Here is a 6,000-nt window from a genome sequence, read left to right as displayed (position 1 = left end):
ATAAAATAATAACAAAAAAAATCAATGCATGATAATTTCTGCAATCTGCCATCCTCTTTGGTTAAACCCCCCCACAACAAACTAAATAACAATAAAAACCCACTGCTTCTATGAAGACCCAACTCTGCTTGTTGCACATTTAAGATTTCCGCAGCTTTCCTCCTTTTCCTGCCAGCCTTGACAGGTACATTTAAAATCCTTGCACTTCACTGAGAGGGAATGATGCCCAGTTTCAGCAGCTGGAAGAGCACAGTGGGATCAAGGTCATGCTGCACCCTTACTATTATTTTCCCTTGTGAACACAGACCTGCAAACCCTTCTGTTCATTCAAATGGTGTTTTCACCACACATGGAGTGTTTCTCAGTGTGATAAAGGGGAGCCAAATGTGCCTGTTGTCACCAGGTTTGCTCTAGTACCAGTCACCTCTCCTGCTCCCTGCATCTCTGTAGCTACCAGGGCTGTTTCTCAGCACGGTTGACAGGAGCTGAGATATGAAGCATTTATGCTGTTTGCAGGGCTTGGGTTGTGTTTGCCTGGTGGTACTGGAAATACCTGTTGTTTGTGAAGGAGCTGATCCCATTCTCATGTAAGCAGGTCTTCGCTGACATGCTCGTATCTTGTTGGAAATCCAGAGTGGCCAGAACTGGAACCCAGAACTGATTTTTTAATTGAATTTCAAAGGGAACAGGAGCATTAAAAATCCTGTCCAGAACCCAAAGTACTTCTTCCTATATATCTAAACAGCAGACTTGCTTAACAGGATTTTCTTGGATTCAAAATGGCAGAAATCTCATGGAATTTTTCATAATCTGTATTTAAATTTATTAGGGTGTTTGGTAATCCCATACTGCTGGCTTTTGGACTTTATCTTTGGGCTCTTCCTAACTGAAACCTGCACTAAACTCATCTTCATTCTGCTTCTAAGCAAGAGGCTGAACCAGTCTGCATTTAAAAAATGATGCTTTGTTGAAAAGTACAGAAAAGAGACAAGATTTCCCACCATTAACTGAATGTGTGATAACTGGCAGCACCCTAGTAAGTCTAAGGGATAGGGATAGTTATTACACAAGCAGTTAGCATAGTAAACATCTCTTAAAGTTTATTCCTTTTAAAAATATATCTGAGCATTGAGTCCCAGGAAAGTGAAGGGCCATGTCCTGGATTCGGAGGTTCTTAGCTGTGGTCCACAGGCTGGTTGTGGTCCATCTTATGTGACTTCTGTGACTGCTCTGCTCGGTGGTGTTGCTGGTGGAGCTTGATGATAAACACAAGATATCACTTATCTCAAACCACAGGAACATGAAAGTGTCCCCACGGGGCAGACTGGGGTGACCGGGGACACGTGGTTGGGGCAGCAACATTCACTCACGCAGCCCGAATGGGATAAACAGGCAGCAATTCGTATTTCCATGGGTTCACACACATTCACATAGCCATACTGAAAGGAGAAGAAAGAGTTATTTATGATGTGTTTGGAATTATAAATTATATCAAAGTCAAAGCTCAGGGTAATTGCTACTGAAGTAGATCCAAAGGTTGGCATTATGATTAAATAGCACTGCTGCCTTTTAGGGGAAATCTAGTTACAGACAAACAACATGGAGGTCAGCAACAAAATATAATTCAATTCTTTGCTATGAATTAATGAATGCGTTTTAGATTAATTGAAATCCACAAAGAGACTTTGTGTTGCAGAAATATTCATTAGGAAGTTTACCAGATTATTCCTCTGGCAGGGGTTCAGCTTTCTGCGCTCCTCCAGGTGAACCTGCTTCTCGCAAAGCACAAGGAACGTGCCAGCTTTCCTTAGAAAATGCATCTGTTTTGGTTCTCTGATGCTTTCCCTCCTTTCCAGCTGACCTGTGCGATACCTGTGGCTGCCCTGGCCACGCTCGGAATGGGACTTTTGCGGTGTACAACAGCAGGATGAGAGACTGAGGGTTGTTTGAGCTCAGTTCAATTCAATATCAATGAAATAATGGAAAAATGGAACAAAAAAAAAAATACCATCCATGGACTAGGAGATATCTCTGCACATTCTGCTCTGGGAACGTGGCCTCTCTGCAGGTGAGCACAAGCTTCAATGGGGCTTAAGTGTGTCCTTGAATGTTTTCTGGAATAATGAAGCTTTTCTCAACAGGTGCTTATGGGTCTGTGTGCTGGAAATCTTTTATTTTTGAGGTCATTTGGAACCTCTTCTATGTGATGATAGTCTCTGGCCGCCTTCCTAATAGCGCAAGGAAAAGAGCTGATGCAGCCAAGGACCATCCACGGGAGGAAAATAAAATGCTTTCAGTGGTTGCAAGAGGGGATGAATTGGGGACAAGTCCCACCAGTAGGTATACAGCCCTGCCAAGGGGTGCTGAGCCCCAGTACTGTCTCCAGGAATGGTGCCGGAGTGGGAAGGGCCCCTTGACCCACCACCTCTTCCCCAGAGGGAGATGGGGCCATGGGGACTGTGCTGGCAGGACATGAAAGCAGCTGTGACACTGCCTTGGCTTCACTGTCCCTGTCATGGTGGTGGAGGAGGGAAGGATGGCCGGGCCAGAAGGCCACCTGCTTCCTTCCACCTCCTGTGAACTTCATTTGTCTCTTGTCAGTGCTGGAAGGATTCCTGATGTGCCTCTACGGGGGCAGAAGGCTGCACTTCAAATAAGATGGACACATCCCTCTGTTCTCACTCAGAGCTTCTATGGCTTTGGATTGCAAACCAAACCACAAATAGTACATAGGGCATGGGAGAAGAGCAGATGGCACCTCCCTAGAGTGAAATATTTGGATATTAAGAGCTAGGTAAGCTCGCCCCCAAAAATAAACTGCTCTGAGCTTGCTGTCACCAGCTACAGAGCTGCTGGTCATGGAGACTGGCCCCCTGCACCCAGCCCACAGAACCTGCTTGTGGTGTGCATGAGGGATTTTGGGAAAGGCTCTAGGGGTTTGGTTGACTGGAGGGAGCTGCAGTTTCTTCCTCCACCCAGACCTGCCTGGAGATGCTGAAAGAGGAGGTATGGGGGTCTGTCTGTCCTGGACTCCCCAGGACCCTGCACACTGAATGCACTGCCACTCTCCTGGGAGAGCAAGGGAGGTAGCGTGGGCCTGCGGGTTCATCTCCCACAGCTTGTTTGGGGTGGATGAGAGAGGATGGATTGAGAAGAGCTCACAGGTAACTGCAGGGCCAGCCCAGCTCCTGGAGATGCAGGCACAGCAGGGTGGGCTCCTGCCTGGCCAGTCCCAGCCTCTGCATAGTGGGGAACACTGTCCCTCAGACCCGAGGGACTTCTTCACATCAACCTCTGAGAGCTCGAATTCTCCTCCTTGCTCTTTTCACTCCTCTGATAGAAGCGGTACAAGAGGTGAAATTGCTCTGACACCTTCCCTCACAGCTCCTTTTTCCACAGCACAAGAACAGCAGATTTAATTTCCTCCAGTCCCCAAATAAGTGAGAGTCATTGTCAACTTAAGACGCTTTTGACAAATCTAAAGCTAGAAATCCTCCTCTGGATATTTCTCACTCTGGGGAAATGGCATTCGCCTTTTGCTTTGCTTCCCCATCAGATTCTTCCACTGCATGTGCAGCAATGACGGCCTGTTTCCCCCAGCTGTAGTCTGGTCTTGGAGCTTCTTAACTCAAGTACAAGTTGTCTGGACAATTTTCTCTTTGATTTCAGATCAGCTGCTCTTGACAGAAGTGCTTTGCTTTTGCTGTGCTCCTCGGTTTGTAAAATGTTCGTGGCTGAGGCTATGCGTATGTGTATTATTTGAACATCTGGATTTTTATGACTTGGCATCCTGCTTTCTAATTAACAGCGATGTATTATAGCCTGTGCGGGAACCTCCAACAAGGGTGACTACTGGCCACAATGGCCACCACCTGCTCTTGCTTGTGATTTCTTGTTGCCCCCAAAGCACTGGAGGCAAAGCCTGCTTCCACCTCCACCTGCCTACTAAGATGAAACACTTTGCTCCATGTCTTAAACATAGCTTGGTCGACTGCTTCTTCTTGTTTGTTTGTCTTTTCAGCAGAACTTCCTTCTTTTCCTGTGGCTTTATACAGTTTGTTTCAGAAAGGTGCCCTAACCCTGGGTAGCTTTACCCTTCCCAGCCTTCTGCTCCAGCTGGTTTTGCTTTCCTGCAACAGCAAGATCTTTGGTTGCTGGGGTCAGCAAATAATTCATAAGTTGGTTTTGGTTTCTTTTAGCTCACAGTCAGGAACCAGGGTGGAAGTGCATTTATTATGGACAGGTTTTAGCCATTAAACTTGGACTTTGCCTTCCAAGCACCGCAGTAATTTCTCACCCCTAAGTTTCTCTCTTTGCTTACAGTAGGGAATCATCTGCAGCAGTTTAGGATGCTCAGGATGTGGCTTCCTTCGCCCTTGTGCCTGCCCAGGCCGCTGGGAGCAAGTGGAGACTCTTCCAGACTCATAAAAGAAGACTTCCAGTGATAACCAACTCAGTCCTGGGGTTTCTGGAAGGCTCTCACTTGCCTGAATATGGGGTTTTTTCCAAGCACCATTTACACCATCCCTGAGGTCCCTGTACAGAGGTCACAGGATGAAACCCCTGTCCTGGGGTAAAGAAGCAGGTGGACTAGGGCTTGTGTTTCTTTCTTGTATGGCAGCTCCGATAGCTGGAGTTTGAGAACAAGATTTGTTGCTGGCATGAAATGGTATCGCTCAAATGAATCCAGATAATATCTGCTTGAAATGAGACACTACTAGTTTCCAAGTAGCAGGAAAAGCAGCTGAAGTTGCTCAGCTGAAGTTGTTCTGCTGAGCACTAAGGAAGCAGCAGAAAGAGGACGGGGAAGGCAAGTCTGCTTGTGCTGCTTGTGGGGATCAGAGCCCTGATCCTCCCCTCTAAGATTTAATTAAGGTTTAATTCAGTCACAGGTCCCATCCTCACTCTGTCTGGGTGCTGGAAATTATTTTTCTGTAAGCTTCTTACCAGAAGATTTCCTTTCTAACCTAAATGCCACGATAGCATTTGAGCTGTGCACCTGCTCCCAGCAGAAGCATTTCACACCACTTCCTAAACGATAATTTAATATTCTGGCAGTCCCCAGGACAGGGGTGTGTGTCTTCCTGGTATAAGCATGTGTCTACTATCTATTACCTAAATATGTTAAAGGCTCAACATTATATTTGTAACCCATCCTATAAAGGGCCCCACACTGGAAGAAAGAGCCTGTGTTGATTGTGTTGCACTGATGACCAAGCTAGATGCTTGATTCAAACTGAAGTTTATTAAAGAAAAAACTTGTAACTAGAGCTCAAACCACAGTGAGAGGAAAACATCAAGACCGTGAATATTTGAAAGAAGCAGCACACCATAATAGATTCAGGAAACAGATGTTTTGGGCTCATGGAGAGTCCTCAAAACCCATAATCTTAATTGAACCAGGAATGATGCTACTGACTGCAAGGACGCGATGCAGCGGAGATACCTTGGCTACTTAGCTGTCACTATAAAACTCCAGCCCAGTTTCTCTCACGCTCCCACCCCTCTGGAGGGATTCTTCTGTTGTGACTGAGTCCCCCCTGCTGCATGGAGGCCACTGTTACTGTCACTGAGCATCGGATGTTGGTGCCCTGGCAAGTCAACTAACTGGGAGGTAGAGAGGGAGGCGGAAAGACTGTCCAATAGAAATTGTGTCAGTTGGAGATGTCTCACCTGCAACTAAAAGTATTCCCAAAGTGTTCAGTGCTTTTCTCCCCAAGGGCACTTGGCACATGGAGACCCTGGGTGAGATTTTCACTGTCACTGCTGGCAGCCCTGGCAGGACCTCATACTTAAATTGTATATTGTATAGCCTCGTTCCTGAGATTTTTGTCTTAGAGGATAACCAGTTGAGCAAATGGGAAAGGCTGAAGCAGCTGCTGGTCCAGGGAGCACATCTGGAGGACTTGCTAAGCTCTGATCAGCTGCCAGCTCCTGCTGATTCAGGCCATGTTGATGCCTTGGTGCACCCCTCAAAGGGCATCTTGCACTGACTCTGGT

At 46.6% G+C, this 6,000-nt stretch overlaps 1 protein-coding gene across 1 annotated transcript in view; it reads left to right on the top strand.

Annotated features, from left to right (window-relative positions):
• The first annotated feature begins 2,756 nt into the window (after positions 1 to 2,756).
• KBTBD8 (kelch repeat and BTB domain containing 8) overlaps positions 2,757 to 6,000 on the top strand; it is a 34,821-nt gene continuing 31,577 nt past the window's right edge. The window contains exon 1 of the mRNA XM_065642546.1: positions 2,757 to 2,794. The gene's annotated coding sequence lies outside the window, so the exon portion shown is untranslated. The remainder of the gene's footprint in view (positions 2,795 to 6,000) is intronic.

Source organism: Caloenas nicobarica, chromosome 11 (assembly GCF_036013445.1).
Source record: "Caloenas nicobarica isolate bCalNic1 chromosome 11, bCalNic1.hap1, whole genome shotgun sequence".
In the NCBI taxonomy this organism is placed as follows: domain Eukaryota; kingdom Metazoa; phylum Chordata; class Aves; order Columbiformes; family Columbidae; genus Caloenas; species Caloenas nicobarica.
This window is presented reverse-complemented; position numbering and strand designations above follow the sequence as displayed.